We start from the raw sequence: 14,415 nt of genomic DNA on the forward strand, positions 1-14,415 counted from the left end.
TGGTGGTGCTCAGGGAGGTGATCTGCATGTCCTCAAGTAGCAGGCAATCGTGTCATTATTGTATCATCTCTCAACTGCAGAATGATTTCTACTTGCCAGGCTAGACAGCTTGTATATCAGAAACCAAGCTTAGAAACACCAGGGTAGATGAATTAAGTGACAATTTTCTCCCCCTCAAACCTCATTTCTCTTTATACCAGTTGAGATTACGTCCTCCCTCGCTTAGTCTGTAACTCCCAGAATTGCCAACCCCTGCAAAGAGCACTACAGCCATGCTACATCATTCCAAATACGAGTGTATATATTCCATTTGCAAATTAACTACTTGCTGAAAGACTCATCACACCACTGATAATGCAGTAATTGCAATTTGCTTTCATTCCTGTTGCAAATCCTAGAGCAGAGATGATGATATGTGCAAGCAGAGCAGGCAGCACAAATACCAGAGTGCCAGGAAGCTCATCAGATCTGACTCTGGCTCAGTTACAGCAGTGAACAAACATTATTTGCAACAACTTCCACAAAAGAACAACAGAAGAGGGCTACACTCTGCTCCTGCACTCAGTTAAAAGAGCACATAAAGCTGTAATGCTATCAGGTGTCTCACAGCACACAGTTTTGAGTAACTCTTCCCACCTGGTTTAAATTGATGGCCCATGACCTCCTCTGTCACCCTGGTCTGAAGGCATTAATGCCAGAATAAAATAGGATAAAAACACTTCCACTCAGTATCTATATCTACTTTGAACCAGTAATAGTAAGACAGTATGGGACAGGAGAGCTCACTTCTGCAAGCCTCCACGTTCCCTTCAGAAGGGATCATTTAAGCTCTGTGGCCATCTCACCAATGCTGCCAATGCCAGCCAGATGTAAGCACAGGAAATTACACAAGGGCAGCTTGCAGAGGGCAAAAAACCCCAGCCACTGGTGTCTGTCCCTCCTAAAGCACAAAGCTGTCTTGTCCCCTGCTTCAGGGAGAGAGGTCTTTCTTTAAAAAGAAAGCCCACTTCTTTACCCCCATTTAAAACCAAAAGGAACAGCAACCTGTTGATGTCTGTCACTTGTTTTAGATGAGCTAACATCAGGTACTCAGAGGGACAAACGTGGCTTTAAAAACAGCTGAACTGGTTAGGGAAAATAAAAAAAAAAAGTGAAGTAGGTGCTTACAAAACAACACAAGTGTTTTAATGATTCCCTTCAGATGTTAGTTGTTAGCATGTGAGATCATTGTTTTCCAGCTGCCCATAGTAAACATGACCTGAATTTTCACAGTGATGCAAGCACAGAAAGCAATCTTTCTCCCTCCTTAGAGCTCACCCTGAAGATGTCTCAGAGTTCAGTTTTAGAAAGGCTCACGTAACTGCTGGCTTTGTTTAAAGAGCAACAAAGGGAAAGCGCTGTTTCCAGAGGAATTCCTTTCTCCTTGGTGACCGCTTGGTAACACGGAAAGCCAGAACCCCTCCTTTGCACTGGAACCCCACACCGAGGGCACGTGTTTCCCTTTGGCCAGAGAAGCTTTGCACAGAAATCTGCACGCTGCCCATTGGCACCATGAGCACAGACCCAGGGCCTGGGGACACTGGGCTGGGCTGGAGAGGGAACGGTTCCCTCTGGTGTAGCACTGCTGCAGGAGGCATCCAAAGATGCTCTCAATTAAAGAACCCTGTTTTCGGTTGAAGTTTATGTACCTCCTATGGGTCCAAGCAATCTCCGGGGTTCCTGGCAGAGATATACAGAGTTTTTCCCTCCCCACTGCACTCGCACAGAGTTTTATTTGCAAGATGTGCAAGCCCACGGCCTACGTTAGCATAAAGCTCTTATTTATTTTTTTGCAAATCGCAGCAAGTCATGCAATAAATCAAATACAACCCCCCACCCTCTTTCCTACAGCAGTTGTCAAGCCCCAGTTACGACAATTTGTGGTAAAATATTACTCACCAGCATTTTGGCCTGTGTGAGAAGCTCTGCCTCTGTAAAGACAGCCCCCTAAATCACTGCTTTGTCACAGAAGCCACAAGCGTAACCAAAAGACTTATTACACGCAGACATTATGAGAAGAAGGCCAACAAGACAATAGTTCCCCCTGCTTCCTTTTTGTCAGAGCTTTCATTAACACTGTGAACGGCTCTTGCTCCCTGAGCTGCTGCGGGCTGCTTGCTGTGGGCTGCCCAGCAGCAGCCCTGGCCCGTGGGCACTGTGAGCATCCCTGGGAGCTTGTGCCACAGCCCAGCACCCCTCACCTTGCCTCTTTGCTTTGAGCTCCAGAACAAGTTAGCAGGGAGCACTGCGTCCAAATGTGCAGTCCTCAGAGCAGGAGAAGCATCCATGGTGATGTACAAATGCACATCTGGACGCAGTGCTCCACAGCCCTCATCCTCCCCACTGTGTGCAGCATGGGAAGGTTTCCTGCGGTGGGGTGACTGTAAATTGATGACTAAACAGCACAGTGATGGGTGCCCATGTCACCCAAAGGATACACAGCCATTTCAGTCACCTCTGGCACGGTCCAGTTCTGATGCTGCCCCTTGGGCAAGTCCGCTGCTGAAGCCAGTTTGAGTTTCAGCCACTTCCAGACACAACACTTGAGCAAAGTCACTTAAACCCTTCCCCTCACATGCCTGCTTCTCTGTTGGTGTCACCATAACCCTGAGCACACGTCCTGGCTGCAGACAGCAGTGCTTTGGGGACACCTCAATTCCCATGGGCACTGTTATTCACGGCTCAGCACTGGCAGCCAGGAGCTAGCACAGTAAATGCTGCACTCTGAATTCCCCTAGAACCAGCAGCAGGTGTAAGGCAAGAAGCTGCTTGGTTTGCACAGAGGGGAGAGCAGGGCAGGATCCAGCAGGTTGGGGTGCACCCACGGCAGGACTCCTGTGCTCTGCAAAGGCAGCTGAGTGCTACAAGGCAGCTTTTGCTGAACACTGCACTGTGTGTGCCAAGAAACTTGGCATTTGGCAACACATATGGAGCAGGAGGCCCATGCTCTGCTAGGAGCTGAGCACCCTGCCCCTTCCCAAACACTGCAAGACTCCCTGCCTGCCGGGAAACATCCCTCACCCTCCTCCTGCAATAGCCCAGGCCTTCAGGCTCTGAGCTTGCCCTCACCACAACACATTAGTCACCAAAACTCTGCCTGCACTTGTATCTCCCTGCCTCATGCACCCCAGGCTTTATCAACAACAGCTTATCAGTAGCAGCCACTCCAAGGAACAGCCCCAGGGGCACTATCGGTGACGTGAGGCAGGGCTGGATGGCTGCTGTCAGCAGGATGGATCAAGCTGGTTTTGTGCCTCCAGGAAAAGCCAGACCCCTCCCATGCACGGTCAGAAAGACCAAAAAGCAAAACCCGTGCAGTCCCAGCACAGAGCTGCCTGCAATGCTTCAGTCCTTGCGGCCTCAGAGACCAACAGGAGCACTGCACACCTCTGTGAGCTCAAAAGTGCTGAATGCAGCAATTCTGCAGCAGCAGAACTCCCATCCTCATCTACCTGCAGGGAAACCACTTGGTCCTTGCTAGGCTTTCCGTCCTCTGGTGACTCAGCACAACTCCCCATACACTGCCAGAAGTAAAATACGTTAAATAAACAGTACCTGGAAAGACAGAGTCTGCAGACTGCCCCATTCACAGGCTGTTTTGTTCCTGCCCTGGCTGGTGAGGAGTCAGAGCCCTGCACAGCTTCCTTCAATACCACAATCAAAAGCCCTCAGAAGAGAACCTGGAAACGTACTCCCTTTACAACAATTAGCAGAAGTCCTGGTGCAAACACATCACCTCAGTATTTAAATACAAAACCACATTCAATCTTTGGTTTGCAGAAGGTTTTCATCGAAGCTGCCCTGATCCTTCCCAGATCTACAGCTATAGCTTTGTGCCTCCAAGACTTTTCTTCCATCAGTTTTGCATTGTTTTTGAATAAGACAGGAGTTCTCAAGAATTTCTTCAGATACACCCCTGATCTTAAACACCTGAAGGAAGCAGGGCTGGCTCTTCCAGAAGTACATACAGGCTAACAATGCCCAGCCATCATTTCTTTCTTATTCACCATTATTTCTATGTAAAAGCAATAACAATAAACATCAGAATGTGTGTTTCTTTTTCAAAATACTATTTATAAACAGAGGTGCAACTTGATGACTACTTTCTTATTGGCAGAATAGCGGATAATTCACACGCTTCAGAGGAATTAATTGCTCACAGTGTGTAAGAGCAGGAAGGGAGCACCAAAGTACATTTGTGCAGCAGAGCACAAAAATTAATCCTGAAAATGATGCCCAGTGGGAACTCTCACCTGCCAGCCTGATCTGGAGCCCTGGGATGAGTGAGTCAAGTTATCAGGAAAGATGAGGAAATATCCTACCTAGGTGATGTAAAGCAAAATGAAAGCCTGACCACATCCTGGTAGCTTTAATTAGAAATAAGACCCCGACACAGGAAATTAAACCTTGCACGTGAAGTGCCAATTAAATCTGTGAACCTGCTTCAGGAAAAAAAAAAAAAGCACATAAAAATCAGAAACTATGAAATATCTTGGATTAAAGTCCAAGGCACCTTCTCTTGTTCTGCATGCAACCAGACCTCTGTCCTGTAACACACCTCCCAAGGACAGGACCTGGTACTGACTCTTTGAAGACAGCAGTGTCCTCAGAGGATGTCTCCCCCACCCGCAGCCAGCTCCTGAAGAACAGCTGTGCAGTCACTGCTGCCTTTCACCTGCAAATACTGTTTTACTTGTACACAGGGACTCTCATTCCTGCAACCTTAGCACTAGTCTTACAGTAAATGAAATATGAAATAGCACAGGAATCTTCTGCAGCTGTGTGTAATGCAGCACACCCCAGACCCTATTTATAAAAAGAAGTGTTCAGTGGTGATGAAGACAAACATTCCTGGATACAGGCGGCATCAGCAGAGACCAAACACTGCAGCATCCTGTTAGCAACCAGTGTCAGCCAAGAGATGATACAAACATTAGCTTTTCAGTGAAGAATTTTTAATGCACTGGTAGATTCTCATCACGCAGTAAATTTTAAAATAGTTCGTAGTAAATGATGGAAAGTAACCCTTTAAATACCTGAGCTTTTCTGTGTGTACCCTACACTTTTTTTTTTGCATGCTTGTTCCAAATGCTTTAGTCCTGTACCACATCAAATCATGCCAGTAACCACCTGTGGATCTCCTCAAATGCTCCTGGGGGCTTGGGGGAACACGTCTTGATGGCTGTGCTGTGCTCTGCCCACGACAGTAAGGCCACAAAGTCAACACAAAATGAGAAAGCTGAAAGATTTTAACCTGAACACTGTGAGACCAAAGACTTCAAAGTCATTCTCTCATCACTGTATTTCTGCTCCGTGCTCTTGGGGTCAGTGGCAGCCAGGAGGTCTTCAGCCCCTGTGTGCAGCAGATCCCTCCTGCCTCTCTCCCCAAGTGCCCTGGCAACACCTGCTTCTTGTTAGCAAAACAAATAAACAGTTTGTTTCTAACCACAAGTATAACTCTCTACCACTGACATTTCTTTGCACGGCTCAGACCACAGCTTCCTTTTGAAACCCTAAACCTACATGCTCCCTTAGTCCTTTGGTAAGACTGCAGAAAGATGAGAAAAACAAGAAGCCGTGCAGAGACAGAAGCTACAGTATCTACAGCAACAGCTGAAACAAAAACTAACCCAGGGCTTGTGAAATTCACCACGCAGGGACATTAGAACAGGCGGAGTGGTACACACGGATGGTGTAATCAGATCTCACGAGTCAGGTGGCAGCTCCCAGCCATCAGTTCCCTCGGCACTTCCCAGACAGAGGCAAACCCACCAGGCTGCCCTGCGAGCAGCACTCTGCTCCTGGCACCTCTGTCTCAGGAGGCCGTGGGAATGGCGGAGAACAGGGTTGAAGATGCGGTACCAGCATCCGTGCCCTGCTGCATGGTGAGTTCTGCAGGCACCGGGATGCAGAGCAGCAAGACAGCCGTGCAGCAGGGTGCCAACAACACAGCCACTGGAGGAGAATGAAGAAAAGTTTGGCCGCTGCCTTCTGGCACTGCCCGGGCCTGAGAGCTCTCTGCGTGGCACGCTACAGCTCATTCCAGCAAGCTGGGCACAGCACAGAGGACTAAGGGAGCTCCCCAGGTGCCCTGCAGCACACACAGCTTCACGAGTCGGACTCTGAACAACATCCCGCCTTACGTTAACTCTTCCTCCTCACCTTCCTCCCCTCCTTCCCACTGAGCACCGACCGAACGCAGCTCTGCCCGGGCCGGCAATGCGCGGCCCGCGGGCGCCCTCTGCTGGCGACCCCGCGCAGCGCTCCGTGCGCTCCCGGGTGGGCTGCTCCAGGGGGCAAGCCGCGCTCTGAGCGTGGCACAGGTCGCTGAAGCTGTATCATCAGACTTACACGCAGTCGCTCACATGTAATGAAGATTTTTGGTGCGTAAAAAAACACTCTTCCAGGCTACAGGGCAGCCAGCATTTGTTAGGAACTCCTCTCTTGGTTTGGTCTGCATAGGAGACTCATGAGAAGGGTGCCTGAGCAGCACAGGGAATCGGTGCCACTCGTGTGCCCACCTTTCACCTTTCACATCCTTGGATAGCAAGGAACTGGAAATACATCCATCTTCTATCACGCAGCCATAAAGCAAACCGAAATGCAGTAACCCTGCTCACCTTCCACAGCAAGCAATACATGATGATTTGGTATTATTAGTGCAGAAGAGAATAAAACAGTTCAGTTGTAAGACACAGTACCTTCTGTCAAAGAAGCTCAACCAGAGGAAGTTCCAAGACTCAGCTGGACAAAGGTCTAGCGCAGCTATTCCCACAGTACAAACAGCATCTCCTGGTCTTCTCTTCTGTAGGTACTGCAAGAGTTCCCCTGGGAAAAACACACAAATGAACAAAGGCTGTTTTCAGGAACCAAGCAGAAATGCAGAGAAAAGGTGTGAACATACAGGATTATTTGTACATAAGGCCCATTGTAGAGCAGGACAGCCTGGGACACCAGACAAACTAGCTGAAGTGCTTTGGGGTTTCTTTTTGTCCACAGATCACTGAAATAAAAAAGCAGAAAGGAGACACAGATGCTTGAATCTACTGCTGACTGCTAGGGGGCAAAGTCTTCTTGGTTCTATGGATATTAGGGTAGGCAGCAAAATGCCTTCTAGGCCCTACCACGTGAAAAACACCAGTAAGAGCAAATAGCAATTTTTATTACTGTACTTGCCCTCATTCTTTTCTCAACTTAAATGAGCTTGACAAGAACATAAACCCCACATTATTATGCTCAACAAAAGGTAAAACATTTCTCTGTCCACTGCAGTTATAGAGGGTGTATATTTCTCATGCACAGTGGCTGACAGCACAGCCTTCACAGGGTAACTCCACCAGCCCCTGAAGCACCAGGCTGCTGCTCTTAGGTCACCCTGCCACCTGCAATGGGACTACTGAAATGAATAAAAGCTACAACTGCAGGAGCTGGGATTTGGGCTTGTAAGATCCTGACCTTTAAACTGTGTTCACACCTGTTCTTTCCAGCACAAAGCACTGCCAACAGTCTTTTATCAGACACGTTCATCCTGACCAGTGGTTAACAAAGAATCTGAAGTTCCCTCTGTTCATTGTTTATCAGCATTATGTACCTGTGTGAGTCTGGGGGCTCCCAGTGTGCACGTTTACTTGTCAAGCACACGTTGTATCTGCAACTGGAATGGGTTCTGGGATCTGTACAGTCAGACCACAGCAAAAGGCTTCACAATACTCCTATCATCCTTGGCACTGAGTCCTCAGTCAGACCTGTACAAGGAATCCAAAATGGCACAAAGTTATTAAAATGACACCAAATTATTAATTACTGTGCAGCAGGATGAGCCAATCAATTCCCTTAACAGCTTCTCTCAGAGCTGTAGTATTCCCACCTCCTGCAATTTTTAACAAATTTCACTCAACTTCATGGCACTAAAAACAAACACCAGCTGCTGTGCAGCACTGGAGCATGTAACGCAATATATGGGCAACTTTTCACAGCTCCTTATAATTCAAAGATCTCGTCGTATTGATATTTCCCATCTTCGCCAATAAATAAGACTGACCCTGCAGCAGTGCTCTGCCTGTCACAGAAATAGAAATGTTTACCAACGATGGCTGCAATGCTGCACACGTATGACTGCAGAACAAAGGTCTGGCTATCTGCCATCACACCCAACCAGCAGCAGCAGCAGCACGGCCCTCAGCATGGGATGGAGCCCCAACAGGACTGCCCGCAGCCCCAGCGGGACCACCCCATCCCATATTCACAACACAACCATCCCATATTCCCAACAGGACCATCCCAGCCCTCAGTCCAGAGCTGCACAGTATCCATCCTGCTGCACTTGGCATTTGTTTTCCAGCACGTTATTGACGGCAGCAATGCCAACTATTCGCTTCAGGAAGGGGTGCCCCTTTTATTAAGGCAGCTCATTTACCACTTGCGAAGACAGCCAGCAAAACGCAACGCAAACACGCTGCGACCGATCAGCGCCCGTCCAGGTGCCACGCCGACTACTGCTAAACCAAGAGATGGACTAACCGAAACCAAAGCTCTCCCGTCCGGACGGGGACCGCCGGTCCCAGCGCAGCACCGCGGCCGGAAAAGGCCCCAGCGATGCCGGAGCCGCCCCCGGCCCCGCCCGCCCCTCCGAGGCTTTGCTTACATCGCAAAGCACGATGCTGAAGGTGGCGATCTCACTGCTGCCCCGGATAAACGCGTCCGTCGGATGGGTGCAGAGCGGCAGCTGCTTTGTGTGCTCCTGGGTTCTGGTTTCTGTAGGTGTGTCCTCTCTGTTCCCTTGCCACTCCTGCTTCTTTTGGTGTTTCCATTAAAACAACGAGCAAACGAAGGTCTTAGCCCTGAAGATGATGTGGGGTGTGCTGGAAGAGCACAGCATCAGACCATCCCGGGCTGATGGGCCATTGAGGAGGAGGAAGAGTTCAGCCCACGGTTCCAAGCTGTGCTCTGTTTTTGTTTCCTGATATATTCACTCTTCTCCCGGACGTTGGAGAGACGCAGTCAGGATCCCAGGGCTCCCAGTGCCAAGATGGGGATTTGATTTCACACCTCGCGGCTCCATCCCGGCGCGGGATGTTATCTGCTGCTCGTGGAGCTGCTGACTTAGCACAGCTGCTATATTTAGCACTCAGACGTTCCTGGGATCTGGCCCTGTGCTCGGATCACAGCACTTCTCCCTCTGCCCCTCTGAGATGATTTTGTGTGAAGCAAACAGGCGGTGTGGATGCATGCAGCACCTCCAGGCCTCACCGCTCCAGGCACGCTGCTGCAGCATGCTTCCCAACGTCACTCCTCTGGCCAGGGTTGTGAGCAGCAAACAATCACCATTATGTCGAACAAACCAGTGGTGCGTTACGGATCCGCTGTTTCTCGCGGTGATCATTTCAGCTCTCACCTGTTTTTCAGACCCAGCATTAAGAGCTGGGTCTGCCCTCGCCGAGCGAGACGTGGGAATGCAGAGACGTGCAGGTTACACGAATGCAAGTGCTGTCTTATCAGGAGGATGGAGAACACGTAGCCCATGCTACAAAAATATACGATTCAAAGAGCTCCAGTTAAGGAAATGAGGATTTAAATCAGGATTTTGTCAAGTTTCCTGCTTTTAAATAGCTTAAAATGTGGGGTTATCTCCTACACCATCACCAAGGTCTGGAGCAGAGACAAAGCAGCCCCGCCAGGGAGTGACGGACGAAGTACCTGGGACACAGCTTCAGGCTGAGAACTGCTCTCTGGAGCAGCTTTTCTCTCCCTGCCAACAGAAGCCGGTCCTCGTTGCAGCTAGTGGCTCCAAACACTGCCTGGAGATGTGCTGTAGCTCTGCTCCAAGGAAAGCTGTTCTGCACGGGGCTGCGAGGCCCTGACCTCCAACACCAAGGAAAGCCCAAGGTGGAAGGGAAGGTGCGAGGCTGCACGTTCCCCCTGCGCTCTCCTGGCTTTGGCACAGTCACAGACACTTGTCTTGCTGCAAGCAAACGAGACGGGGCACGGAGACAATGAAAATAAAGGCTGGCTCCAGCTAAAGGGTTGGCTGTCAGCCAGGTGCCTTCATATTCTATCCCTGCTTCTGTCAAGAGGGAAATATAAAACATCTCACCTCGCTAGCCTCTGAGCGAGGAGCTACTTTTGGAGATTCATTTGCATATCACATGGATAAATACTCCCCGTGTATTTATCCTACTCCTGCAGGAAAATGGGGCTTCCTTTCTGAAGGAGGAAATCTGTGTCAGTCAGTGCTCTGACTTGACAAAGAAGCAGACAGGGTGACTTGCTGCTGACGTTCACCCATTGAAAAGATGTTCCCTTGCCTCGCTGGCATCCACAAATAAAAGATAGTAGAGATGATTATGCACTGATTTATTACAAGCACCCTGAATGGCAACATTTCACTTGGAACAAAGGATCTGCTGCACTCTGGAAAATATACTTCTCCCTTGGTATTGCAGTCACATAGAGAGAGCACCCTTCCCAGCAGAAGGCAGGTTTGTGGTGCCCAGGTGATAAAACTGGAAGCTCTGAGACTTTAAAGAGGTACTAACGTAAACCCCAGGGTCACGTCTGTGGGTTGCAAGCATGGATTCCCCCAGTCAGCTCACATCACTGGTGTGCACACCCCTCGTGCATCACACTGCTGGCAGCCCAATGCACGTGGCTGAAGGCAGCAGCTCTGACACCTGTGGCTTTGCTGTCAGCAGTCTGAATCACATCCCCTTTTCTCCTCAGCATTTTGTAAATGGGGAAGGGAGAGAGGATGAAAGACAGTCTGCTTGGGTCATCTGCGTGAATAAGAGGGATTTTTCCCCTTAATTCCAGACAGTTGTTTTTTAGCAAATGTCAGACACAAGCTGAAAAGGCTGTCACTGCTGAAGGCTTGCGTAGCTTGCTCCCCTGCAACTCCTGACTTTAACTCTTTGAAAATGCTGGCTGTGTAAGGTTTGCTGTTCACTTGTTTCCTCTTTCTTCAGGAAAAAGAGAGGCTTCGACAGGAAATGGCCATCAATTGGTAGCTGCTCCTGTGACTAGATGTGGATCCACGTGAAAGAATCAGGCTCACACAGAAAGCAATGCAGAACACTACACACAGGCATCGCCATAAAGGTCTGCATCCTTTACAGACGTTACCTCTTCTTTCTTTAAAAGCTTAGAACCATTCCCAGCCAAAGGCTGCAGGTACACAGAGCACTCAGAGCTGAATGTGGTGTCAGGGCTGATGAGCACACATGCTAATTGTGGAAGTGCTGACTGGCTTAACAGCCTGATGTGGTGAGTCGCTGGCCACTAATCGTTCAGGGTTGGTGTCATGCCACAAACGTCACTTTCAGGGCATATGTTTGATATAGAAACAGTTATTCATCATCTCAGTTCTGTGTGGGGGACTTTCGGTCTTAAGATGTACACCTTTTTTTAATTTTTTTTCTTTTCCCCTCTGTTCTCCTTTTGAATTTGAGAAAGAGGTAGCTTTCTTTTACATAAGTTGACTGTCTTCCATGCTGCGGCCAACAAGAGCTAGAGAACACAGGGCACAGCCTGTACCATGGCTCAGAGACATCACACCTCTGGCACTGGATGGGGGAAATGGAAATCAAGCATGGCTGTAAGCATTTTGGCTGTAAGTCTTGCTACCTGTCAACGGGAAGAGGCCTGGGAAGACAGCATCTTCTACACTGGCAAGATACAAGATCCATTACACTGAACATAGGATCCAAAGGCAGCAGACACCGAGAGGCACATGGTCTTCTGCTTCCTCTGAAGTCCTAAATTAATTAGTTTGCCCTATCAATGCCATCTTACTGGGCCATATTACATCATATTTTAAACTCTCCAGATTGAGAAATTAGATTTATGCACTTACTGTGCATGCTGACAAACACGTCCCTGCCGTATCCTCCACTGCCCTGCAGCTCTTGTTGCCTGTAGAGCACCAAATGCACATCTTGCAGCCAGCAGCTTGGCACATGTGCCCTTTGAATTTTATCCTTTGTCACAAGTTGGACGTTGCACTGAACCAGAACCCTCCTCAGAACAGCCTCCATCAAATTCCAGCTTGTCAGATCGAGTGCTCAGCAATTAATCACACTGTTCCACTTCCTCTGTGGAGCAAAGCAGACGTAGCAGTGTGGCCTTCAGTGCTTCTGACTGCATTCATGAGTGGGAACCATTTCTACCATCTCAAGCCACTTCTGCTGGAGGATGTTTTGGCTCCTTACCTTCAAGTCATTGCAGCTTCCTTACTGGACTCACGTGTAAGGATTCTGACCCTGCCACAGCAGTTTTAACAAGGCAGACTGTGAAGCTTGCTGTAGAGCCCTTGCAAGAGCTTTCCTTTGCAGCAATAGGAGAAAGGAGCACAGAGGCTGGACAGATGCTAAAAATGGAAGTTGCACTCTAACAGGAAAAATCATTTTGTCCCTCAGTATGCATGCATAAAAGCACAAGGGGAGAATGCAGAACAACTTTAAAATAATCCAAACAAAACAACCCATGCTCCTGCAGGACACTCTAGACTGAGTTCATCTAGTAATTCCCATACAGTTGAAAAGAGCTTGCAGGCATTAGGCATAGTCAGAAGTAACTTGCACCAAAGCACTCACCCCATGTCCACCCACATCCCCAAGACAGCTCCCACTTGGCAGCTGCTGCTCTTTGCCACTCTGCTGCAGCTCCAGGAGCAGCTCCTGCCTGCAGGCATGCTCAGCTGGGGCAGTGAGCAGAGCTGCCTCAGCACAGCTTCACTTGGTTCCTTATGTCAGTCATTGCATAATCACTAACAGGAAGGAAGAGGCTCAAAAACCCAACCTACATTCACTAGGCCACACCATTATGTGTTTTGTTAAATAAAGAATTTAATAAAAGCAGCAAGACTTCTGCTTGCTCACAAAGCCAGTAACAGTCCTGTTCCCATGCGGCTCTCCCTGCCAGACACAGCACACCACTGCACAGCCACACTACCAGAACCCACTGAACAGCCACTGCCAGCCCTGCTTCTAACAGAGCTCGTGCTTGAAGACCAACATGTGTAGTTCAGAAATGCTCATTCCATGTTATAACTCCAACAAATCCTCAGGGAGGCCCTCCCAGGTAATAAGGAAAAGCTATTTCTAATGACAGCTTTATTCAATGAGGCTGTCACTAGAAGCCCAGGTGAAGCTTGCTAAAATTGCTCTGCAGCACTGCAACCCTGCTGAGCTCTCTGGATGTTGTTTTATCCCTCAGAAGAAGACTGTATCTCAGAAGGTAAGCCACGTATGAAAACAAGCTTTCAACAACATTAAAAACCAGCCTAAAATAATGACAAAACCATTGCAGTCCTGAGATACGGAGTTCACATGGAAGCACACCACTTAGCCAACACACACAGGCATCATCAATACTGTAAATACCAAGTTTCAAACTGTTTGCCAAATGAAACTTCAGCAATTTCTCTTCCTGGAGGAAAAGGGAACACAAGACTGTGGACGAGCCCTTGAAGCAAAGATCTTGCTGGAGCCCAGGTGTTTCCAGCCTCACGTATTTTATGTGAAGAGCAGGCTGTGGCAGAAGCACCACAGCTGGCACGAGTCAACCAAAAGACAAAGTCATCTGACTGCCTCCACTCATTATTTAAGCATGGATCTGAAAAGATGACTTCATAATACCAACATGAGGCTGTATATGTTTATTCATCGTCAGTAATTTTGTACACAAGGCAAATATTAATAGCTGAAAGGCAACACTTCTGGAGAGTATGTACAGAGCGATGTACAAGCGAATGGAAGAGGATTTAAACTGCAGATTGATTTAACCGTTTTATAAAAAGGAAGAGATGTTTTGTCTTCTAAGACCTCCCTTAGAAATAACTTATTGCCAATCTTTAACTAAAGCAAGGAGAAAAAAAAAATTTACAATAAAAAGTAGTCCCTGGAGAGTTTATAAAAAGTTAAACATATAAAATTGTAAGCCACAAACATTTATACAAAGCTAATACAAATCTTGGTTTCGTTAAAGATCTATGAGACTGTTACAAAATATATTTTTACATAAAGGCTTCACTTAAGGTAAGCTCTCACTGCTACTGAAAGCGCAGGAAAGCGGTTTTAAATAGTCTGCAATTCAACTCATTTTCAAGTACAATGCAAAGAAATTGCAAAATGGCACTGTACTGCAATGCTGTGTAATTAAAAAAACAACAGCCAGGTTAATGGTACCATCACAGAGACGAGACCTGTAAAGTTAACTCGTGATCTACTCAGTACGGTGTGAAACCCACGGTCACCTCGGAGCAGGAAATGCTACTGCTGGAAAATGAACGATCTGCAACTGACCTTGAAGAGAAATAACTAGGGAAGTCTTCCGATGGCAATGGACACGTTACACGTGCATAGCTCTCAGTCATTAAGCAGT

This window comes from Cyrtonyx montezumae, unplaced genomic scaffold (genome assembly GCF_038088225.1).
Source record: "Cyrtonyx montezumae isolate F1298 unplaced genomic scaffold, pur_monq_1.0 scaffold_19, whole genome shotgun sequence".
NCBI lineage: Eukaryota > Metazoa > Chordata > Aves > Galliformes > Odontophoridae > Cyrtonyx > Cyrtonyx montezumae.